The following is a 26999-nucleotide window of genomic DNA, read 5'->3' as shown; positions in this document are numbered from 1 at the left end:
AAAAATCTCTGACTTCATGGAATTTGCATACATGGGAGAAGACAGACAATATATCAACAAGGATAAAATATATGGTATGCCAGATAATGACAAGTGTTAAGAAGAAAAATGCGAAAGCACAGAGAGGGATAGGTAATTCTGAGAGGGTGATACAATTTAAAATGGGATCATCAGAGAAGGTGTCATTGATAAGGTGAAATTTTAATCAGAGAACTGAAGGTGATAAGGGATGCAGGAAAGAACATTTTGGGCAAAGGAGGAGCAAGTCCAAAGCTTTGAAGCTTGACTGTCGTGTTCAGTGGAGAGTAAGAAGGGGCCATTGTGCCTGAGTGGAGTGAGCCAGTGAGAGAATCATAGGGGATGAGGTGAGAGAATTGGGTTTGGAGGAAGGCATATTGTTAAAAGCCTTCTAAGTCATTGTAAGGACTTTGACTTTTACTTTGAGATAGAAGACCATTGGCAGGTGTTGAGTAGAAGACTAACATAACTTGACTTACTTTAAAAAGGTATCACTTTAGTTATGCTGAGCATAGAATATAGGGGAAAACTCAAAAGTAGGGAGGTGTGTTGGGCTAATCCACGTAAGCAGTTTGTTTGGATCACTAGGTGGGTGTGGTAATGAGTGATAGGTTTCTGGATATACTTTGAAGGGAAGTCCATCAAGATTTATTGCTGGGTTGGATTTGGAATGTAAGAGAAAGTGATGACATCCATTTATAGATATAGAGAGACAGAAATGGATATGCTGTTGACTTTTGAACAACATGGGGATAGGGCCAAAGTTGAAAATCTTTGAATAGCTTTTGAATTCTCCCAAATTTAACTACTAATAACCTACTTTTGACCAGAAGCCTTACCAATAACATAAACAGTCACTTAATACATATTTTGTAAGTTATATCTATTATACACTGTATTCTTACTGTAATACCTAACTTTTTGTTAAGTTTTTGGGTATTTCTAGGCTATGTGGTTCATCTGTGAGTGTTTTCAAATTTTCACAAATCTCTGAAATTTTTCCAATATATTTATTAAAAAAATCTGTATATAAGTGGACCCACACAGTTCAAACCCATGTAGTTCAAGAATTAACTGTATATGTGTGTGTGTGTATACTTCACATATTTAACATATATATTTAACACACATACATGTGTGTATAAATTTCATATGGCATCCAAATGAAGATGTTGATTAGGCGGTAGTCTAACTGAGCCTGGAGTCAGGAAATAGTAGATGAGAACTGGAGAAATACATTTGTGAATGTATTTAAATGACACTTAAGACCATGAAATTAGATAAGATCACTAAGGTAGTGAATGCAGATAGAAAAGATAGGAAGCTGAACAGATGAGACCTAAAATACTCCAAAATTTAGAGGGCAGTTTGATGAAGAAGGATCAGTAAAGAATTTTGAGACCCAGAATAGTAGGAGGAAAACCAAGAGAGTTTGGGATCCTGGATGACAAGTGAAAAATATGTTTTAAGGACCAGGAACTTTCCATTGGAATGAAAATCATTGATGATCCTGACCCTAAATGAATAGAAAGCTGGTATTATTTGGATATTAGGCTTAGCTTGCCCCTGTTCAGTAATAGAACTCCAGGTGGACACACTGAACTAAATGCTTGGCCACAGACAGATATAGGACATGGCATCAGAAAAAGTGCCCAGCCATATTGGGTATAAAGTAATGAGAAATTTGCCCAGGGGAGCTCACTGATGAACAGGAGTGAAGAGAACTGCTCATATTGCATTCCCTATCACATCCTGGAGAGGCAATGATAGCTAAAAATAAACTCACTCCCCACTTGGTTGATACTGAAGGATTTTTTTTTTAAAAATTAACTACTCATATTCTCTTATTTAAAGGTATGGGCTATATGTATAATTCATATAGGATGCTTTTGAGTCTCATTTAAGGTTTTAAAATATCTCCCTTATGTCTTTTCAAAGTAGTTCTTTTACTACTCCCAACATTAGACTGCTATCTTGGTTATTAGGTTTATTAAATGAATTAGTAAGTGGAGAAAAATATAGTCATTTATTTTTCCATTGGGGCAGTCTTAAACTTCAGTTTATTCTGCATATTCAACCTTGTTCAGCCTTACAGTCTGGGATATTTCAACAAGATTTGATATTAAAATGCTTTCTTTGGTACTGTCTAAATGGCTGGGAAGTGCCTATGTAAAAGAAGGGTCAGCCCTCTTGCTATGCAGATTATACCTGAGATACAACTTCTTCCATTTCCTATTATGGCAAATGTCTGTGCTTAGTAATTACCTAAGGCCATTAAAATATCTCTTCTTAGCCTACCCCAGGGTCTCTGGCAATTTGCAGCTGTGATGTATAGCTTTCATTATTACTGAAACTAGAGCTAGAATTTCACCTTGGGTGTTCTCTGGAATTGGGTTATCTGTGGGGGTATTGCTGGGATCAGACACCAAAGCGGAAGGGTATGATCATATAATTAGCAAAGGAATGAGGATTCCAAGGTATTAGTGGATCTGCAAAACGCTTCTGATTATAGCATGCAGGCTCATCAGAAGTTTTCTAAACAGCTCTGTGTCCTTTTCTCTTCTTTAAGGCAACATAATCACATCTCAATAAAAAAAAAATTAATTTGTGTGGTGCCTTGGTGGCTGAGTGGGTTAAGCCTCCAGCTTTGGCTCAGGTCATGATCTCATGGCTCATGAGTTTGAGCCCTGTGTTGGGCTGTGTGCTGACAGCTTGAAGCCTGGAGCTTGCTTCAGATTTTGTGTCTTCCTTTCTCTCGGCCCTTCCCCTGTCCATGCTGTCTCTCTTTCTCTCTCTCAAAAATAAATAAAAAAATTAAAAAAGATTAATTTGATTTAAAAAATACATATTTTGCCCCTACTATGAGCAGTATTACCTTACTATCTACAAAGGCATCATGGTGTACCTTTTTTTTTTTTTTTAAATAAATGATGTCTCTACTGCTTATTTACTCTTCAGAAGCAAGTTATCAACCAAATAAGAATAATATCACAATGTTTTGCAAGTCTAGTTGAAGATGAAAGTATGAGATATTTCTCTGCCATTACTAGCAGCATGACCCTGAGTTAGATGTTTGTTCTTTCAGAGACTCAGTTTACTTATAAAACAGGAACAACAACATTTACCTCCCATGATGTAGAGTAACAGTATCTTTCACTCAGTAGACATTTTAATAAATGGTAGGATTCCACCCTAAAATATTTTATTCTTAATCCTACCTCAATATCAGGCTCACTTGTAAATCATTGTCAGTATTTTCTATAAAATAAAATCCTCTTCCAGTGGGTTTTTAAAGTGAGCAATCATATGAAAAGTATGTGCCATGAACACCTAATCTGTATTAACACTTGTTTATGTAACAGAATCCCACTTGGCAGACAAGGTTGTTGACTGCACTCCCTTTAAGTATGGGTGTTGAAGCTTCCCCCTTTAACTCAAACTTGCCTCATAGTCCCTCTCTTATAATAATACCCTTTGGTCTTATAATTGTCCCTGGACAATTATAGGGAGGTATCCTTACGGGACATCCAGATGGTGACAGAATTATCTACCGTATTGCTCATGGTGACAGCTTGGTGTGGCCACAAAGATGTTCATGCCCGCATGATGTCTGCACACAGATTCAGTCCTTTTGGGTTGGCCATTAGGAATACTAAGTAGTGCTGGGGCACTTAAATGAGCCTTTTATGGACACCTACGGTCACATCCTCATCACACCTACGGTCACATCACACCTACGGTTCCTTATGTATTATAGATACAAGTACTTTAGCAGATTTGTGATTTGTAAATATTTTCTCCCACTTTCTGGGTTATCTTTTTATTTTATTTTATTTTTCACTTTTATGTATGTATTGGATGTGTCCTTTGAATTGCAAATTGAATTTTTCCCTCTGGGATTACTTTTCCAGCTCTGGTCTCCTGGGACTTTTCTATATTGCTTGTCCCCTTCAAACTTTCTCACCTTTCCATCTCTTTTAACCCCCCACCTTCTCTTAATTTCTTACACACTCTTTCCCTCTCACAGTAGCCCTTAGTGGCCAATCAGGAAGTGCTTCAACTCAAATCGTTAACAAACTGAAACTGTCAGCCTCAGAATAAAGAATCCTCTTTAGGGTTCATTTTGACTACCTTCCTACCTTCCTGTTTTCTGAGAAGAGGGACTATTTCATCCCATCCCACAGAAGGTAGCCTTCTTCAACAGAACGTATCTAATGATTTCCTTTAATGTATCCTAGACAAGCATGACCTTGGAGTTTTCATGTCAGAAAATAGGTTGAACTTGCATATCCTACTGCATTTACTATGATTTAGTGGCCACAATAGGAAAAAAAATTCTGCAGAATAAAATAGCTCTCGCGTATTATTCTGCCTCCATTGTGTACAGCAAAGTGTTTGATTCAGCATATTCTATAGCCTTAGTCTTATCCGAAGAATAAGACAATTAAGGATATTTTTTTCAATATTTGGTGAATAATTTCTGGAAGGAATAGGTTTCCCCACAGGGAAGTATCACTTCACATGTCTGAAACAAACATTATAAAATAATGTAAGAGAAGAAATGACTCATTGTCCTGTTCTGGAGGTTCGTAAATCAAAGACTCGTACCTGAATTCTTTTTGTGTCACAGCTTTACTTGGATATAATTCACATACCATAAAGCCTGATAGCTTTTATTATATTCACAGAATTGTGCAAACATCACTACAGTCAATTCTAGAATATTTTCATCACCCCAAAAAGAAAATTCTTACTTACTGGAGTCACTTCTCATTTTTTATTTTTTCTAAACTCTAGGCAACTACTAATCTACTTTCTGTCTTTATGTATTTGTCTATTTTGTACATTTCATGTAGAGGGAATCATACAATATATCACATTTTATGACTATCTTGTTTCACTTTGAGTATGGTCTTAAGGGCTTATCCACGTTGTAGAGTGTACTCATACTGCTTTTTATTGCTGAGTAATATATTATTGTATGGATATACAGTGTTTTATTCATTCATCAATTTATGAACATTGGTTTGTTTCCAATTTTTGGCTATTGTGAACAACGCTGTTATGGACATTTGTGTACAAGTTTTAGTGTGGACATGTACTTTCAGTTATGTTAGATATATACCTAAGAGCTGAACTGATGGATCATATGGTCTCTGTGTTTACTCTTTTGTAGAACAGCTAGAGTGTTTTACAAAGTGGCTGTATCATTTTACAGTACCACCACTAGTATATGAGTTCACATTTCTCTGCATCCTCATCAACACTTGTTACTGTTTGTCTTTTTGATTATAGCCATCCTAGTGGGGGTGGTGTCATTGTGGTTTTTATTTGTGTTACCTGTTGGCCTAATGATGCTGAGTGTCTTTTCCTGTGTTAATTGGCAATTTATGCATCTACTTTGGGGAAATGTCCATTCAGATCCTTTGCCCATTTTAAAATTGGGTTGTCTTTTGTTGAGCTGTAAGAGTTCCTTATGTATTATAGATACAAGTACTTTAGCAGATTTGTGATTTGTAAATATTTTCTCCCACTTTCTGGGTTATCTTTTTATTTTATTTTATTTTTCACTTTTATGTATGTATTGGATGTGTCCTTTGAATTGCAATTTTTTCTATTTTGATAGAGTCCATTTACCTAATTTTTTCTTTTTTCTTTTGTGATTTTGGTGTCATCTCTATGAAGGTGTTCATTAACCCAAGGTCCTACAGATTTACTCCTATAATTTCTACAAGTTTTAAGATTTAGTTCTTATAGTTAGGTATTTGTTACATTAAAAAATTTTTTTTAAGTGTTTATTCATTTTTGAGAGACAGAGAGAGACAGAGAATGAGCAGGGAATAGGCAAAGAGAGAGGGAGACACAGAATCTGAAACAGGCTCCAGACTCTTAGCTGTCAGCACAGAGCCCCATGCGGGGCTTGAACTCACAAACTGCGAGATCATGACCTGAGCCGAAGTTGGTCACTCAACCGACTGAGCCACCCAGGCGCCCCTTGTTACATTTTTAAAAATTTATTATTTTTAAAAATTTTCATTCCAGTATAATAAATATACAGTGCTATATTAGCTTCAGGTGTATAGTATAGTGAGTCAACTATTACATACATTTTGATGCAGTTAATTTTTGTGTATAGTATGAAGTAGAGGTCCAGCTTTATGCTTTTCATATGGATATATAGTTTTCCCAGTACCATTTTTTAAAAAGACTCTTCTTGCACCATTGGATTGTCTTAGAAATGTTGTCAAAATTAATTGACCATAATTGTTAGGGTCTATTTCTGGACTGTTGATTCTCTTCTGTTGGTCTACATGTCTACCCTTAAGCCACTACTATGTTGTCTTTATTACTATATACTTCTTGTAAGTTTTGAAATCGGAATGTATGTGGCCCCAACTTTTTTTTCCCCCAGAATTGCTTTGACCATTCTGAGTCTCTTGAATTTCCATATGAATCTGAGAATCAACTTGTCAGTTTCTGAAAACAAAAACCAAACCAAACCAAAACAAAAACAACAGTCAGCTAAGATTTGGTAGGGATTACATTGAATTTGTAGATCCATATGGGAAATACTGACATCTTAATAATATTAAGTCCTTGGATTCATGAATACTGATGTCTTACTATTTATTTATGTCTTCTTTAATGTCTTTCAGAAGATATTAAGTCTTCTTAATGTCTTTCAGACCATAAATTTTGTACTTCTGTTAAGTTTATTCCTGATTGTTTCTTCTTTTGGATGCTATTACAGGTGGGATTGTTTCCTTAATTTCATTTTGGGGTTTCTAGTGCACACATATATAATTGATTTTTGATTTCTATATATTTGTCTAACCCTTGCCACCTTGCAGAATGTTTTTGTTAGTTCTAATTGATTTTTAGTAGATTTCTTAGGATTCTTGTTATATAAAATCATGTCATTTGTAAATAATGATAGTTTTACTTTTTCCTTCCAATCTGGATTCCTTTCATTTCATTGTCTTTTCTGATTGCCCTGGGTAGAACATCTGGTATCATGTTGAACAGAAGTGATGAGAACAGACATCCTTGCCTTGGTCTTAAAGTTTAGGGGGAATAATTTTTCACCATTGAATATGATGTTAGTTGTGGGTTTTCCATAGAAACCGTTTATTGGGTTATAGGAGTGTTCTCTAGTCTTAGCTGATAATATTGTTGTTTATCATAAAGGAGTGTAGGATTTTTCAAAAGCTTTTTATGCATTTGTTGAGATGATTATGTGTGTTTTGTCGAATATTCTGTTGATAGTTTATTATATTAGTCGATTTTCAGATGTGCAAACAACCTTGCATCCTTGGTATAAATCTCACTTGGTCACTTATATAATCCTTTTTATATATGTTGCTGGACTTAGTTTGCTTACATGTTATTAAGGACTCCTTAAAGTTTAATAAGAAAAAACCTGGAAGAAAAGTATTCACCTTTCATTATTTTCCTCATCTTTTTGTCAGGAAGGAAGATAAACAAGTGTGCATGTGCACAAACACATACACACTGCTAGCAAAACACATTCTTGGTGTTTTTCTTCAATTCTATGAAAATAATAATTTTCCCTTCCTGTTTGATGGTCTTGGCTCCATTATAGATAGAGTCCCTTTGTGATATTATCAAATTCTTCTCCCAGAGATAGTTGATGGGGAGTAAGTGAGCAGAATTGGTTCCAGGAGCCAGGGACTGACACAGAAGAATACAAATAGTGAACTCATGCCCAAACAACCTTTCAAAAAAGGTATGTGGTAAAGTCCATGGGTAAGTATCTTAAATGCTTCATACTTCCGTAGGGCTTTATAAGTTTTAAGGCTTAGTTCCTATTTGATTCAGTAATACAGGAACGTGAGAAAGAGTGGATGAAGGAGGTGCTGAGAGTAGATGGTTAGTTTTGTTTGGGATCTTTTTTCCCCCTGTTACATTTTAGATTCCTTGGTGTTGCTGCAGGGGTATCAGCAACTCTCTTTTCTGCCACAGAAGGAAACGTTAGCCACATGGATAATTTTAGTTAACGTCTGGTATAATAAATCTTTTCAGACCTATGATAGAGTCACATGATCAGTCTGTTTCCTATCCATAAAATAAAATTGCTTTTATATTCCCCCAAACCAAGCCTGGAGTACCAAATGCCCTTGATTGTCTCCTCTTCAGGTGACTGTAGGTGAGGTTCATGTTTTGATGAACACTATCTTATTTTTTCCTCCAGAACATGATGTGATATCTTATGAGATATCATTATCCCTATTTTACAGATAATGAAACTAAAGCACAGTATGCACTTTGTCTAGAATCACTCACCTAATAAGGCAAAACCTGACCCCGCCTGGCTCCAGGGGTAGTGTTTTTACTACTCTGCTATCATGGTCAGATATGTGAATCCCTTGTGCCTGGGAACCTGATACGTGAACTAGTCAAACAAGTCAGTTTTATTATGGTGATTTGTCTTCTCAAACCAAAGTACATTTCATTTTGAACCCATCAGTCAGAGAAGAAAAGATGGCACTTAGATCTGTGTAATACCCAACATGGAGTTAAGTCTCTTGTTTCTTGGGTAGCACTCTTTCATCTTCCAATGGAATTTATTTATACTCCCCTTTTGGTCCATCATGTGTCATGGCTGGGGGAGAAGAGACACTTCCCATCTCAGCTCTCACAAAATCCAGGACTGAAGACTTGGACTTCCACTTGATGTGCAAACACTGGCGATGATTTTTCTATAATTTGTTCTGGTGTGGACACAACCCCAGAACTCAGGTTCAGATGCGCACACGTTAAAGTTTAATATTTGTCCTACCATCTTACAGTTACTTCACTATGAGGAACTGCTTATTGTCACAGAATCTAAAACCATACCACATATTACTATCTTTCTGGCACATGTTCTGGGTCTGATATTGGCTGCTGTGTTTATATTTGCAGTGACTTGGGTTTTCCCTTCCGTTGGCTTGTCTAACATAAAAAATGACCAAAATGAAGCCACAAAATGTGTTTCTAAGACCAGTTGGAATAGGTATTTAAAAACTCTGGCATGGTAATGCTTTGCTTTTTAGCAATTAAGTGAGGTTAGGAATGATTATAAAGAAGGTCACACAGTGTGATGGAAGTCACCCTGGACCTGAAGCCAGGAGCCATAAGTTGCACAGCTGGACTTGGTTTTGAGAAATGACAAAATGTGGTGGTAACTCAAGGAGAGGGGGGCATGATGTTTTGGAGCAGAAGACCTCTGCTGATTGTACGACTTTCCCCCAAAGGGAGTTTTCCATAGTGGCTGCACCAATTTACCTTCTCACCAACAATGCACCAAGGTTCCCTTTTCTCTGCAGCCTCACCAACGCTTGTTGTTTCTTGTCTTTTTTAGATCTTAAATGTTCTCACTATAAAAACAGAAATGGTAATTATGTGATGTGATGGAGGTGTTAGCTAATGCTACGGTGGTCATCACATTGCAGCATGTGAATGTATCAAATCAACATGTTGTACAACTTAAACTTACACAATGTCATACGTCAATTATATCTCAATAAAAAATTAAAAAATATTAAATTAAAAAAATGCATCTTGTCATACAGAAAAAAGAAAGCTACCGAAGACTTCCAGGATCACATCAAAAGAACTCAGGAATCGACTTCAAGAAGCTCCCACTGGCCAAATTTAGGATAATTTGAGCATAAATAATTATCACAAGAATAGACTGTACAAATCAAAGATATTTAAATCCATGACACCATAACTATACTATAAATTAAAACTTCATTGACCATGTTTGGAGGATTTTAGGAACCAAATTATTGTTTTGAAAACTAGCAAATTAAAGAAAAGAATTAAGCATTTATCCTCATTTTCCTTTAGGCACCATACATGAGAGCAACCAAATAGTTACTGAATAGTGATTTTTATTTATCAAAGCAGTCTGGCTAATAAATGAACAAGAGATTGTAGAATTAGAATACAATAATTCTGTAATCTGCGGTGAAGTAATATATGTGGCAATAATCATCAGTGCCACTAACATTACAAGAAGGAAGACAGTCTGCAGTATTTATCTTCTGATGGAAATACCCATGGCCTATAATATATACTTGTCAAAATATCAACTGATTCTGGTTGAGTCCCTAGATCCAGTTACCAGTCTGGAAAGAAAATAGAGAAGGAAGAGGAACATGTTAAAGGACATCACATTTATTCAGACAATGAAAATCTCTATAGCTCCTATAACTTAGGTTCTTCACAAAGGAAATAAAAGGTGGGGAGGAACCATAGGTTAAAAGTGACTTGACATATCAACTGTTTAGATTTTATGTGAATTCTGATTTTAACAAAATAATTGTAGATTTCCTCTCTGAAATAGTCAAGTAACTTGGAACATGGATTCTCCATTTGATGGTATTAAGAAATAATTTTTAAATTTTATTAGGCAGGATAATGGTATTATAGTTGATTTTTAAGAAAAAGTCTTTAACAGTTATATATCCACTCTGAAATATTTCCTTACATGATGTCTGGGATTTGTTTCACAGTCCTCCAGTGGGAGAGGGACAATGGGTGGGGGTGTTGATGGGATAAGATTGGTCAGAAGGGGATAATTGTTAAACTCAGAAGTTAGGTACATTGAGATTTATTGTAGGAGTCTTCTATGTTTTGTGTATAGTTGAAATTTTTTATAATAACTTTAAAACAATCAGTCTTAATGAGCAGTTAGGTTATATAAATTGGGGAGGAGGGGGTGAATTCTGGTTGTAGGGCTCAGAATCAAAGGTCACCAGGCTATAGAAATACTCAGGTGATGTTGGAGCCGTGCAGCAGGAGAACAACGGGTTTTTTCACTGTAACTGTCTTTGGGAATTAACTCCTTAGCAGCCCAGATCTCAGAAGAAACTGACCTCAGACACATCCCTTGGAAAGACTACTTACCCTGATATAAAATGTGTCCTAGCATAGAATGTCATATTCTCGAGGCCAACCTGGGCCTCAGTGACTGCTGTTACTCCTAAGGCTGGTCTGCCAAGGGATGTTAGCCCTTAGCCACCACCTAATTTCCTGACTTCCGCTTCCCACTTCCTCCTCCTCCTTTGTCTTGAAGGTAGAAATTTCTGGAAAGTGCTGTTAGTCCTGTCAAGGGCTGAGCTCACACCCACGAAATCAAACCATATTGGGGATTAAACTAATTGAAAACAAGTCCTTGAGTGTTGGTGAATTAATAACAACTCTTTGGCTGGCACAGGTGGCCTCTCTTTGTATAACATGTGGTCCCTCTGAAATTATGCCACTTGAGATTGTAGAAATCTAATGATGTGTTAATAGTTCTTTGAAAGAAATTTAAAGTTAACCGTCTTCTAACACATTTTTTAACACAATGAATCACATCACCCTCACTTTATTCCTTTGTAAATCCAGATGTGGGGTAAGGCATATCAGAAATGTGCAGATAGAGTTGGCTTTTCGAGAACAATATTGCAACAGTATCAAGTCACCTCCACCTGGACTTTCCTGGGTATTATAAAGTGAACTGTAAGCATCATCTTGACTTTTAGGTAAAGCCTGAGGAGATAAGTGATATAGTAAATGATAGTGGGTACTTTAGAGCCAGAAAGACTTGGGTCTAAGTTCCTATTCTATCCCCTATCAGCTAGGTAAGTGTAGAGGTTAACTAACTCCCTTCTGATGTGAAAACAACTGGATCCCAGTGTTCTTGTGTGTAAAGGGGTAAAATAATACTTACTTTGGAAAATTGTGGCAATTACTAAGAACATCTTAAATAGTCGGTGCCTGATAACTGGTAGACTTCAGGGTCTTTTGGTATTGTTTTAGTTGCTAGCAAAGTATGTTGGTAATGTAATTGTTAATGTAATGATAAAATGTTATCATTAATTGTTATCTCTGAGTAGAGAACTCATAGCTCTTGTGGTTCAATTCTCTGAGTTTGCCCAGAGCGACAGAGTTACTCCTGTAGAGTCATATAATGAGTTCAGATTTAGATTCAACTAGCATTTACTGACCCAGCCACCATTCTTTACATTCATAGAACAGTGCCAAGAGTAATAATAGATATTTATGACCGAACCAAGCACTAGATTCTATACTGTACTGATGTTAATATTCATGCCAGAACTCTTGGGAGTATATTTTGTTATTATTTCCATTTTACATATTAGGAAAGTTGAGAATGTGAGCATTAGGCATTTTATTCAAGGTCATGATATACTAAGAGGTTAAAACATGGTGCTCTCTACCCTCTAAGCCGTGTTCCTTGTGAGCTACTTCTCATTTGGAATACCTCCAAAGCTTTCCTGAAATGCCCCTCAGATTGAGGGGTGAGAGTAGTAAAAATATAGTATACATGGCAAAGTGAAAAAGCTTGCAGGCCCTAGACTCCCACTACTTTATTCCAGTATCATTCAGTTCATGTGTTCTGCAACTGCATGACTTTCAGTAATTAAGTGTCCTTTTCCGTCCAGGTTTGGGGATAATCATTACATCTTTTCCTGTCCTGGGAATTGAATGAGATGACATGTGAAATTTACCATAAAAGAGTACACGGTGGTAGGAGATAATCCATAAATGGGCCACAGCTCTAAACAGAACAGATGAGGACATTGGAGCTCAGAGAGGTGGATGGCAGAGCTGTTTGAACTCAGGTCATCTCCTTCCAAGTCTGGCTTTCTCACCACGTGTAGCAAAATGCTTTTCTAACTGCTTAGCGCAGCTTTCAGTGCAGATTTGCTTTCTCATCTGCGAAGGAGTCTTAGGTCATTTTGTCTAGTAATATCCTAATCCAGTTTGAAAGCTCTTCCTGTCCCTTCCATTTTGAATGATCTTTCCAGACCTCTGAAATGGGAACCTCTTTTCTCACCTAATCTTGCCCAGCAGAGAATATGGCTTGTCCTACCTACTCTTTTCTCAAAACTGAGTCTGGGAAGCTGCTACTGTGGCATCGGCTTCTTCTTCTTCTTCTTCTTCTTCTTCTTCTTCGTCTTCGTCTTCGTCTTCGTCTTCGTCTTCTTCTTCTTCTTCTTCTTCTTCTTCTTCTTCTTCTTCTTCTTCTCAACAACTTTACTGACATAATTTAAGTTTTTATTTAGATCCTTCACCTGGTTTAACTATACTAGTCAATGGATTGTAGTGTATTTATAAAGTTATACAACTATTACCACCATCTGATTTTAGAACATTTCCATCAACTGAAAAGAAACCTCTTGCACATTTATAATCACTCCCCGTTTCCATTCCCAGCCCTAGGCAACAACTATTTCTGTCTCTGGAGATTTGCCTTTTCTGGACATTTTGTATATGTGGATCATATGACATGTGCTATTTAATGTCTTGCCTTTTTTTTAGTATGTGTCAGTATTTCCATTTCTTTTATTGCTGAATAGCATTCCACTGAGTAGATAAACATTTTCTTTATTCATTCACCAGTTGATGGACATTCAGGTTCTTCCCACCTTTTTGGCTGTTGTGAACTGCTGGAACATTTGTGTATAGATCTTTGTGTAGACATATTTTTTATTTCTCCCGGGTAGATATCTGAGAGTGGAATTCTTGTGTCACTAGGTAATTCTGTATTTACATTAAAAAAAAAAAAACTGCCATGCAGTGTAATGGCATCATTTTTCATTTCCACCAGCAACATATGATGGGTGCAATTTTTCTATATCATTGCTGACCCTAGTATCGTCTGGTTCCTAGTGGTCTCAGTAGGTAGTGATGAGATAGGCATTTTCATGAAGGCTCTGATCTAAACCAGGATATAGAAGGGTGTTAGAATCTTTATTTCTTCATTTTAACCTTTTTCCTGCTTTAGACACATGTGAGCATTCAGGACCCCCCAAGACCAGTCATTCCCATTTTTTAAAATTAATTTTTTAAGTTTATTATTTATTTTGAGAGAGACAGAGAAAGCATTAGTGGGGGCAGAGGCAGAGAGAGAGGGAGAGAGAATCCCAAGCAGGCTCCACACTGTCAGCACAGAGCCCGATATGGGGCTCAAACTCATGAAATCGTGAGATCATGACCTAAGCTGAAACCAAGAGTCGGACGCTTAGCCTTGGGAGCCATCCAGATGCCTCAAGTCATTCCCATTTTTAAGCAGGATTCCAGTAATGTGCTTGTAAGTGTGCCCACTCATGCATGGATCCTCGGTAAGTTGGGGGAGTGCTTTTCCTCTTTTGTTTTGTAGAGTATTTAATTAAATTCTTTAGTAAGTTCAAGTAAAGCATTAATTTTAGCTGTGGAACTCACTTTCATAGTTTTTAATACTTGACTTCAATGCTCACTGGGAAAGAGCCTGAAAATTAATGGGCAAATAAAAGTCTATGAGATTGTGCAGTACTTGTAAGAACTGAGGAGAAGGATGGGAGTTTGGTTCAGTTGGTGGCCCTTTCGTCTGGAAAATTGTTCACACTTTGAGAGTTACATCATTTTTCTCTAGCATAGCCTTACTAAAAGACATTAAAATTGTCAACATGAGGGTTTTTATTTTTTTTAACAAGAATTGCAAATTGAATGGCCCAGTTTCTCTCTTGATATTGTATACACCTATGCCACACAAACCTGGCCCTCCCACCCTTGAGAAGTCTCCTAACTCTTCTGTCAATTCATCAAAGTTGTTCAGTGCTGGGTACCATGGGACCCAGAAGACACGTAAAAGTTTTCGCCTTATCCTTAATGTATGAACATTTTAGGTGGGATGATGAGAGTTAGGTCAGTAAATCAGAGTGATTTAATATCAATTGCCAAACTGAATATATTTTAGGACACAATGGTAGCTCTAGGAGGTGAAGGTTAGATTTCTCAGGGACAGCTTCATGGTCTAAAGAGGAGACAATGCAGGCTTTTAAAGATTCTAGAATTCCTATGAATGTAGAATTGGAAGAAGTCTAAAATATCCTGATATCTCATTGAGCACACATCAGATCTTCTTTAATAGGTTGAAAAATTGCAAATCTCTCAGGAATGGCAGGAAAGAAAATTTGGATAGAGGAAGTAGGTAGGCATTATCATCTCTGACACTGTTATCTCTATTTTATGATCTTTATGCCTGTCTCAGGGAAGAGAAAAAGAAGGGAGGGAAGAGTTTCATTCTAGGACACCTGCAGTTATGGGTTGCTTCTCTCTGTGGCTGAACATTGTTCCTTAAATGGGTCATTCAGCATGCTTCCTTGATTACCTGAGTCTTGTCATCCAGTCTCTACTTGATTTAAAGCAAATAAATATATCATTTTAGGACTATGACAGAAGTTGGAATAATCCTGAAGTTACATCATTTCATAATAAAACCAGCCAAACAACAATTTTTAAACATAAAAATTCAACCTCTCATTCCTATAACTTGAATCTTTTGGATGATCAAAAATTTACAGACATATCCTCATTTATTTTTTTATTTTTTATTAAGTTTTATTTATTTATTTTGAGAGAGAGACTGAGCAGGCAAGGAGCACAGAGAGGGAGAGAAAAATTCCCAAGTAGGCTCTATACTGTCAGCAGAGAGCCTGACATGGGGTTTGAAATCACCAACTGTGAGATCATGACCTGAGCCAAACCAAGAGTCAGATGCTCAGCTGACTTAGCCACCCAGGTGCCCCTCATTTGTTATTTTAAAAAAGGTTTGATTACTGGTTGGTTTCAGTTCAGTTATACCTGAAAGTATGTTTTAAGAGAGAGTGAGAAACTTCTGTAGCAACTGAATCTAATATGTTCTATGCTGTCATTTTGATTCAATATAAAGTTATTTAAAATACATTTATTTTTCTCATTGACTGTTCAGGTCAAAGCACATACTTTAAAATTCTATCCACAGAATTGTCATAAGCTCACCATAAAATTTGAGCCAGACATTTATTAATTTCATAAAATATCAAAAAGTTTATGTTGTTTTAGACACTGGTAATAACTAGATCATATATAGAATCTTAACTAAATTTGAAGATGAAAAGCCTGAACCTTAGAGAGGAGAAGTAAACTCTCCTAATATCACACAGCTAGTTAGAGGCATAGCCTGGTTTCAACATGAGATCCGTCTGCTTCAAATCATAATATTTTGCTTCATTTATTCCAAAATTGAAATATCTGTGTAATCTAAAAATTTGGCCCTACACCAATGTGCATACACCTAAAATATATAAAATTAGCAAAAAGTGTTTTCTAAATATTGTTTATGACCTATTCACATAGAAAGCCCCTCATTTATAGTTGATTTATTCCTTTTTAGCTTTAGCCTTATCTGAGGTATTATTGTTCAAGTGAATCAAAGCAAGGAATTATATAAAAATATTAAAATTGGTTATACATGGCCAGTAGGGTTATTCATGGCCAGAAAAAAATCTTTTTTTTTTCTGTTTCCCAAATTTCTGCCTTTGTTCCATAAAAAATAACAGCTGTAATTCAGTTATTTATTATAAACTTGTGTACCACGTATCTTCTCACTGGTGTGCCATTAGTATCTGCACAGTTAGTACCCCGTGAACCCGTGTTGACAACATGAATGGATACAAACAGTGAGTACACTGAGCTAACTTTCTTGCATAAATTCTTTCTTTCTTTAATCATTTTTAGCATGAAAAAAATGATTATTATTACCATTTAACATGAAGAAACTTCAGTTCAGAATGGTTAAGTAATCCGTCTGAAATCCAGTGACTCATTAGTAAAGAAATGACATTTAAAACCGTTCTGCCCCATTATGATGATAACTGAGGTATTAATTTTACAACAGAAACTTAATAGAATCTGAAAGTTTACCATGACTCTTCAGGAAGGTAGATAATATCGATAGGAACCAAATTGTGAGGGTTTCGGGTAAACTCTGAGGAGTAGTTTGCATGTTTTTACAGTGTATGCCCGAGCCAGGCCTCTCTCCCACCCTACCATGGGAACAACCTGTCAGATGAAAGGAGAGTGTTCTAGAAACTTCTGTGAAACTGGGAAGTGTGACTGTGAAACTGGACGAGTCCTAATGTCTCTGCTTACTCTCGTAGCTACTAAATGTATCCAGTTTTTGAAAATTAAAAAAGAAAGAAGAAAATAATTGATAGACTTTTCCTTTCTCCAAACCATCATTTTTCTATACCAGTGAAAGGCTGGCAGACCAGCAGGCCTCCAGCTACTGCCTTCCTAATTGACTGTGTTGTGTTCTGGGCTCTCACTGCTTTTTCACTAAGGCATAGGTACAAGCCCCAGATGGTTCTTGAAAACTAACCTTTGTGCTCCAGGCCTTGGCCAGTCCATCTGGCCTTTCATACCTATTAATAGATTTTTCACCTGAGCCTTACAAGTCAGGAATGGAAATTTGCTCCTTTTGTTGGTTCCATTGTTGCCAAGAGATAAATCACTGGAGACCATTGGAAACCAACCGGTATCTTTTCCCAAAGATAGCAATTCCTGGCTGCTTAGGATTGTGCTAACCCCTTTAATCTTGCAGTGTTAAGCAGGACTTCAGAGATACATTTTATTTTATTTTATTTTATTTTATTTTATTTTATTTTATTTTATTTTATTTTATTTTATTTTCATTAGACTATTTTAAATTCCTTCATTCTCATTCTTCATTCAGGCATTTCTTCTTTTCCTCTACTACTTCTTTTCCTAACCTTATTTTCACTATGATAATGCTATATCTTTTGAGTTATTTGTTTTTTAGGATGCTTTCCAGATGTTACAGGAAATAAATATCATGTTATACTATTTATGATGATAGTTTCTATTTATTAACTACCACCAATATTCTATAGATATGTGTAAAGTATCTCTGTTTTATAGATGATTATACTGTGTCTAAGAGAGAGTAACTGACTTGCTCATTTAACACATAGACATATAAATGGCAGATTCAGAATATGAGCTCTGTTCTCATTATCAAACACAGTTTTTTAAAAACGGTGTCAAATCCTGTTATTAAAGTGTATAGTCATGACTATTGTTCTAGCCACGGACATGACTGTTAGTACTTTACTAATCTTTTGAACTTCACTGTCTTAGAGCAAGGAGAATCACCTTGTGTACCAGAAAGAGCAGGATAAGGGGACATTGTGTTTGTACGCATTTTAACACTTCCAGATGCTCATTAAAATGCTAGTGGAATAAATAAGAAAAAAAATATGTGTATCAATATAGGAATTGCAGAAAGATTACATTTAAAGGAAGAGCAAACAAAGAAAGGCCAACCAACCAAACATGGAACACATGTCCTAGCCAAATAAAATAATTTGGAAATTTGCTGTATTTTCCATGTTCTAAAACATTTTATTATAGAAGAATTACCCATTTCTTAAATATTTGGGCTTTTTCTTACAGTGTCAAGGAGAGGTTGTTGTTTTTTTTTGTTTTGTTTTGTTTTTTACTATTAACTTAGCAATCTCTAAACTTTTTATCTCACATTTATAGTAAGGAATTTTGGAGCATTTATCCCAATATGTGAATATATAGTATATGAATTTTGGATCAAATCTTCAGCTGTGAAGACCTGCTAATGAGAGGGGCATTCTAACTGTGCATGTATTAAATATTAGTAAAGCATACTTTATTCCTTGTCATTTTACATACAAATAAATATAATGGCAGTTCTGATATTTTCTTCCCACATCCTTTTGACTTAACCTTGTGCAATTTTATATTGATTGTATACTAATACTACCCTTAGGCTTAGGTAATCTGATTCCCCCTCCCCCCTCATGATCATATCCCTGCCTGACCATTATTTAGTTATACAAAGCCTGTGCCACATCAAGGAAGTTGAATAGCCAATCTCTGAGGGCCCCGATGCATTCAGAGGGTGTGATGTGGGGAAATGGTTTATGCGCAGTGACATTAACCTCCTCATAGGGCTTCCCCATTGCCCTCTAAGGACCAGTTATTAAAGGCCTTTCCCTTTCTCTCTGAGTTTCTTAAGGCAAAACAGAGACCCACTGATTTGAAAAGTAATCATCTGGTCTCCTAGTTTGTCTCAGGAATGTGTTGTAAACGATGCAATGAATAAACACACTAAAGAAAAGCATGATTTTTCTTTTTTTCTTTTTTTTGTAGGTTCATATAGCAGACCATAAAAAGTGTATATACTTGGCTGGCAGTAAAATCTATCAAAGTTTTTCAACAGCCTCATATTTTTTACATTCCTTCGCTGCCACCAGCAGCTGCCTCTACATATGTTCCTTGATTTTATGGGTGCATTACAACAGCATCAAAGCTGCTGTAACATTGCAGGCACGTTTTTATGGGGAGTGATTTCAACACCATGCCGTCCGGCTGGCCCACCCCAGCCTTCTGTTGCTGGAACGGAATGGCAAAGTCATTTAATAAAGGGGATAAAGAGTAAGACAGAGAGTGGGTGGTCCAAAAATGAATATTGCCTTTTCTCCATGCTAGGGGAAGGGGCTTAGAGGTTACCTCCTATATCAGCTTATCAGGGCTACTAACTTCCCTAGAGATGACAGGATAGCAAAGCATTGGAGCATCTACATTTCTATGAGGAAATAGCCCATGAAGAAGCAATTTATAACCTCTATAATGACAGCATGATATGAGTGTATGGCTAAATGAAGGTGCTTATGTTCCACTAGGGTGGTCAGAATAACTATATTATTATTATCATTGCATGTAATATCTACATAATTATGTCATTAATATTGAACTTTTAGGCTGTATCTACAGAGGGATGTAGCTTTAAGAATATTGCACCTGGGGGCCCATTTTTCTTTTTTCTTCTATCTAGAGAGCACATGAACAGATGGTATGTGGGTGGGTGGGTGGCCTTGTGTTCATGTCCTTAAGGCCTCCAAACACCATCCTCTTCCCTCAGACTCATTCGTGCTTTCGGCACAGGACACACACTTGAATGTATCTAGCCTGTGCCTCTCAGTAAAGAAGGTGCCAGGCACTGAGACTAGGGCAGAAGGATGTAGGGATGTGTGTGAAGGAAATGGAGACTTCCCTCTTGTCATAGAGGATAGTGGCTCATGTTAAGAGTTTTAAGATTTTTTTCAAAGAAAGAGAACACTTTTAAAAGAAGAATTGAGGGAGAAGTTTACATTCTTGGGGAAGTTACACTTTGATGCAAGAATTTCTAGATATGGAGCGGGGGAGCACCTGGGTAGCTGAGTCGATTGAGCATCCGACTCTGGCTCAGGTCATGATCTCACAGTTCGTAGGTTCGAGCCCGTGTTGGGCTCTGTGCTGACGGCTCAGAGCCTAGAGCCTGCTTCGGATTCTGTGTCCCCCCTCTCTCTATGCCCCTCCCTCACTCATGCTTTGTCTCTTCCTGTCCCTCAAAAGTGAATAAAGATTTAAAAAAATTAAAAAAAAAAAAGAATTTCTAGATCTGAGTGTCAGTCTGAACTGGTTCCAAAAAAGTGACAGCCAGTGTCCTCAAAGTCATCTCATGTTTCCATTGACTGGATGTTAACTAACCAGTTTGAGCATTAACTAGACATTCACTGGTGGATTCTAATTTTGAAGTAGTATACATCTAAGGCATATTTTCTTATTCCACTTCCACTCTTCCAGGCTCCATGCTAGGAGCCGCCTGGCAATTTGCTGACTTCTTGATGCTAATCAATCTTGAATAGTTTTGACGAGAAAGACACACAGCATTTGTTAGTGCTGAAAGGGACCTTGGAAATCAGCCACTTCACCCCTCTTTATCTTACATCTTATGCTGAGAGGTAGGGACAGGGAGAAGTGATTTGTTCAGGGTACAAAGTGGAGTGTAGAACAGGTCAGAAGTGAAATCTTCTCATACTTTTTCCACTATATGTTTTCAGAGTTGCTTTTAAATTTGGGCTTGAAAGTCATAGTATCTTTATCCTGTAGGTTGTCATTTCTGATTTTCCTTTCATGCACTCAGTCCTTCTCTAAAGGATGTGGGCTTTGGGCATATTTTTCCAGGGACAGAGATGAATTGGCACTGAGCCCACTGTAATCATTTTTCTGTTACATCTGTTGAGCGAGACTGTACTTCTTTAAAGGTGTGCCCCTGGATAGAATCTATGTGCCCTTTCTTTTTTTGTGCCATCCAGAATGTTCGACATTCTTCCCAATGTTTCACACACTTTCTGTCTGGCTCTACTCCTGTGAATTTCTCAGCTAACACTTTAAACTCAAAAACCACTAAGTCATGGGCATCCTGTTTGGCACAGTTATGACTCTTCTGGTCTCTTGTTGAACATTAGTATGTAAAAAAAACCCCTGAATATATAGTATGTTGGTATTATTCATTAATTTTTTGTAAATATTTATGGGAGACTCTTCTGGAGGTTTTTACATTTCATAAATTCATGCTGGGCATATTCTTTTCATAACACCCATCCCACTCACTAGCATCTTGGTAAAAACCCCAAACCAGCAGATTATACTGATTTATATCTTCTAACGAAACTTCATGGAAGTGAAAAGAAAAAGAAACTTTTTGGGGGGGTGTAAGAATAAGGATAACTCAAGAAACAGGTTATGTGCTATGCACTTTAGAAATTATGTTTCTAATCATTACAGTAAATTCCCAAATACTGTGTTATTTGGCTTTTGCCCGATGAAGCTCAGAACACCTGAGTTACTCGAGCAAACTCTCACAGGGAAGCATTAGCATGGCCAGGATTCTTTCTCCTCCATCTGGCTTCACAGCACATGTTCTTTTTACAGCCTGTGGCCAGGCTGTACACTAAGGACACTCACATCATTTCTTCCACTGAATCCTCACAATAACCCTCTGGAACTGGTGTTTTAAGCCCATTTTACAGATAAGGAAACTAAAAGTGAGAGAGGTTAAGTAATCTGTCTAGGGTCACTCAGCAAAGAAGCAGCAGAACTGAGATTCAAATTCAAGTTGGTCTGGCTCCAGAGCCCATGTTCTTCCTACATAACCATCTTCCTTTTAAGTAATGAATGTGTTCATGGACTCTATTTGAGTCTCACTCAATTATACTGCCCACTCTCAGTTATTTGTTTAGAAGTTAAACTGTACCTATTATTATTATTATTATTATTATTATTATTATTTTAAGTTTATTTATTTTGAGGGGAGCAAGGGCAGAGAGAGAGAGAGAGAGAGAGAGAGAGAGAGAGAAAATCTCACGCAGGCTCTGTGCAGTCAATGCAGAGCCCAATGCGGGGCTCGAGCTCATGAACCATGAGATCATGACCTGAACCAAAATTAAGAGTTGGGTGTTTTAACCAACTGAGTCACCCAGGGACCCCAATTATTTTTAATTTCAAAAGCAGTTAGCTATTTATATACTTTCAATTTATTTCTCTGATCTCCCCGAGTGGTGGGAAATCCATGAAGAACAAAGAAGCACTATAGAGTTGTCTAGTCAGAAGAAAGGGCAACCAAGAGAAGATGTGACTGAAGTTTCCAGTTTTTTTCAAAGGTTGCCATATGGAGAAAAAGATTGACTTCTATTCCAAATGACTTAATAGATTAGAATTACGACAAATGAATGTAAACTACAGGGAAAATATTTTGGATGAAAATAAAGAAAAGCTCTCTAAAAGAGCTGTCTAAATATGGACTAGGCTATCTTGTCACATGGCAGTGTTCAGAAGCAGCACGACCACTTGGCCAGGTTGCTATAGCAGGGATCAGATGACATTTAAGGTTCTCGAGATTGGGAGACCGTCTGACACGGCTTTGCATTCCTATGTATTCGTCACTGGATGCTTGCCTGCTAATTCTGCAAAATCTGGAATGTGTTCCCTAACAGTTGGCACAAGTGGCTTAGAAAATTGAAGAGCCAGGAGGGCTGGATGTCTGTCTCAGTCTTCATCAACCCTGGGTGTGTCAGTCCACAAACCAAAGGAATGAGGTACATCAGTGCCAACTGTCATCAATGACCCTCTGTCAAAGTTCCAGGCAGAGGGAGAGGGTGATACAATTTGCAGTGCTCCTTTTCATTCGTGTTTTCCTGTGTCTTGGTGTCATAATAATCAGAAAAGCAGCAAACAAACGAACAAACAAACAAACAAACAAAATACACTCCCTGAGTATTGGTTTGAAAGGGCACAGAGTAGCTAAAACCTTAAGTTTTGAGCAAGGTTACCATTTGCAGCATTGATCGTTTTCTTTTTCATCTGACTGGCAATCACAGAACTATTATATATAAGAATGATAATAATAATAATATTATAATGATAATTTATTGGGAATTCACTGTATTTTAGATATTATTCCTAGTATCTTATAGATAAGCAAAATAAGGTATAAAAAGCTTGTACAGCAAGGTCACACAGCTCTAAAATAGTGGAACTAGGGTTCAAATCCAGGTCCATTTGATATCAGAGTATGTTTTCTTATTTTTGTTGCTGGTATTTCCATCACCTATACTATTTCTTTAAAAAAGTTTTTTTTTTTTAAATGTTTGCTTATATTTTAGAGAGAGAGAGAAAGAGAGAGAGAGACAAAGCATGAGCAGGGGAGGGCATAGAGAGGGGGAGACACGGAATCCAAAGAAGGCTCTAGGCTCTGAGCTGTCAATACAGAACCCAATGTGGGGCTTGAACCCATGAAGTATGAGATCATGACCTGAGCTGAAGTTCGATGGTTAACCAACTGAGCCACCCAGGTGCCCTTTTCACCTATGTTACTTGAATAGGACTTAATGACTATTTCACTATTGCTAGCTTATAGTTCTTTGCAACCACATGGACAGACCATCTATAAATAGGACCGTGGGAGGAATACTACCCTTGGTCTAGATACGTTGTTTTCTTTTCACCTTAATTTCTTTGTCTTTAAGCAGAAAGGGTATCTTAGTTAGTGTTCCCTGAAAGCAGAGCCTGAGATAAGTACTTGGGTAAAAGCCTTTTTTTTTTTTTTTTTTTTTTGGAGGTGAATTTAGGAAGCAGATGTCGAGAAGCAAGGAAGGAAGAAAAGCCAGTATAAGGGAACATTACTGAGGTCATTGCAGCAGGAGGCAGGGTTCAGTTCTCCTGAGCAGAATACCATATGTGGCCCAGTATCATCCACCTGAAAGATGGGAGACTAGTCCCATCCCCTGTTTGCTGAGGGTGCCACCCAGGGACTCTCCTTGCATGTTCAGTGAGCTGACCCCAGCGCAGAATGTGGAAAGGCAGGGCATATGCTTCAGGTGGCAAATTGGCAGTACAAAAGAAGCATAAACTTTCACAGAACTGTATATCATAGTTGCCGCAGAAACCACTTGGTAGGCTTAAGAGAGGTGATGTCTGTCACACAAAATTAGAATAGATGCTCTTTAAGGGGCTCCTGGGTAAGTGTCTGACCCTCGATTTCATCTCAGGTCATGATCTCACAGTTTGTGAGATTGAGCCCTGTGTTGGGCTCCATGCTGACAGCATGGAGCCTGCTTGGGATTCTTTCTCTCCCTCTCTCTGCCTCTCCCCTGTGCATGTGTGCACTCTCTCTCCCTCTCTCAAAATAAATAAATAAACTTAAAAAAATAGATGCTCTCGGGGCTCCTGGGTTGCTCCAACTTCGGCTCAGATCATGATCTCACTGTTGGTGAGTTCAAGCCCCACGATGAGCTCTGTGCTGACAGCTCAGAGCCTGGAGCCTGCTTCAGATTCTGTGTCTGTCTCTCTGCCCTTCCCATGCTCGCACTCTGTCTCTCTCAAATATAAAAAATAAAGCATAAAAATTTTAAATAAAAAAAGATGCTCTTTAAAATGTTTTTCAATATAAAATTTATAAATGCATGCAATTTTTGATCTAGAGTTATATGCAAACACCTAATATAACTCTATTTTTCAGTTAGGAGCCGTGGTCCAAAACATTTATCCAAATCCCGCTCTGAGTTAGTGGATGAACTGAGCCTCAACTTCACATCCCATGAATCCTGGTCACTGCAGCTCTTGGCCCACTTCCTATCTGATACTAATTAATGCATAATTAATGATTGTTGCCTTGTAGTGGGTCTGGAAGTTCTGAATATGGTTATCTCCACTGGCTTTGTAGAGCCTTTTCAGAAGGTATCCCAGCAGGATTGCCTTATCCATGTTGGCTAATTCCTCCTGAGACTCCAGGGTAAGAGGGATCAGGATGGTAATTAGGGAGAGCAATGCAGCTCCTTCCCCAGAACCGTGCATCTCTCATATTGCCTGTCGCTACCCCTTGTAATCCTCTCAGCTGCCATTGCCGGTTGTATTTGCATACATCTATTGTACACAGCAAAGGCTGGGGAGTGATGAAGAGGGGTTGCCAGGATGTGAAATCCAATAAGGATACTGAGTTCCATCTTCTCAACTAAGGAGCATGGTAATTAAAACAGTATTTACAATGCAATAAAGGCAGAGCTAATTACTGGCAAATGAGATTGAGATGATGCTCTTTCCCAGTGAAACTAGACCGGGATCGGCCTTTACTATAAATCCTCCAACTGTCTCCTTTGTTAATTATGATCTTCATAATTCCCTTCTTGGCAATATTTCCCTAATTTATTGCTGCTCAATGGCAATGAATTAATGGAAACTGAGGTAGGAGTGATAGAGAGAGCTCAGGATAGCTGCTTGGGCCCTGGATCACTAACATGGACATAAAGACTTGGAGAACAGGGCTATTGGTAATAATCATAAGGCAAAATGAGGGCATTCTTCTGAATAAGCAGCAAGACTTGATCCTTTGCTAAGTTGCGTGGGACTTTATATTTGATAGCTGTTTCCAGACCACATACAGATGTGGCACATTAGCAGATGCCTATTCATTATCTTAATTATTAAAAATGTATCCTGAGTTGGGCCTTTTGGCACAGTGTTTGAGCAATCAGTGCTATAGAAGCAGAATTGGAGTCACCATCCCTGTTCTAAGAGTGCTTAGTGTTCAAATTATTAATCTAGAGGTCAGCAGACTTTTTCTGTAAAAATATTTTTAGTAACTATTTTAGGTAGTAAATATTTTAGGCTTTGTGGGGCCACATATGATCTTTGTCACATATCCTTGTTCTCCTTCTCTTCTTCCTTTTTATTCTTAACAACTCTTTAAAGATATAAAACACATTCTCAGCCTCCAGGTCATATAAAAACAGGGCATGGATGATTGTGAACTGGCAGGCCATAGTGTGTTGACCCTATAGTACGTTACATACTCTTATCCTTGGCCAAAAACCCCTACAGGTGCAGAACTAGATAATCAAGTAGTGATATCCTATCCATATACTCATGTAAAGGTTAAATTTGAGGATGAAGTAAGATGCAGAATTAAGGGAGGGTGAAAAAGAGTTAATTCTAGGACAGGGGTGAGCACTATTATCTTTTGTATGATGTTCCTTTCTAGGTTGACCCTTATTTTTTTTAGTTGTATTTAAAATCAAGAAATGTGATATATGTACCTTTAAGAATTCTCATATTATTTTCCCTATTTACTCTCTTTACCCTCATTATTTATTGTTTATGGATAAATTTTTAGAAAATACAAAACTTGTACTTATTTCAATACCCGAAGTGATGCTGGTTTTCCACAACACTTTTTGTGTCAGAGGAGTGTGATTGTTTGAGGGATTGAGGGGCAAAGAAATAATCTGAAATCAGCATTTAACCATAAGCTTGGGACCAAAGGACAGTTCTATGGCAGTATTTACCAATAAAGGAATTGGTATCTTCATTTTTTTGTGGGACCATCTCTTGAACCACCTTTTGATTTCTGATCTCTTTCCTGTAAAGGATAGACCTCCAATCCATATGATAAAAGCAACACTTCTCACACCCCACTCACATATCCAAATCCCATCACTACTACTACCTGGGTAATGGACATTGGGCAGTATCTCCCAATGCATGGTTGAGAACCAATGAATTCTTCAGTTCTTAGGTGCTGGGGATGCTATATGAAAGGTTCTCATAGGTCATTGAGAATGTGGCTGCAGTGAGAAGACTTGAAATTGGTGGATGCAAAGCTCTGTGCTAAAGATTATTCCCCTTCTTTAATACCATTCTGTATTATGGCTAGAGGACAATATTCTTGCTGCCAACCTTAGGACAAGAGTAGCATCCATTTTCTTATGTCTGTGTGCCCTATCATC

Source organism: Panthera tigris, chromosome D1 (genome assembly GCF_018350195.1).
Source record: "Panthera tigris isolate Pti1 chromosome D1, P.tigris_Pti1_mat1.1, whole genome shotgun sequence".
Taxonomy (NCBI): Eukaryota; Metazoa; Chordata; class Mammalia; order Carnivora; family Felidae; genus Panthera; species Panthera tigris.
This window is presented reverse-complemented; position numbering follows the sequence as displayed.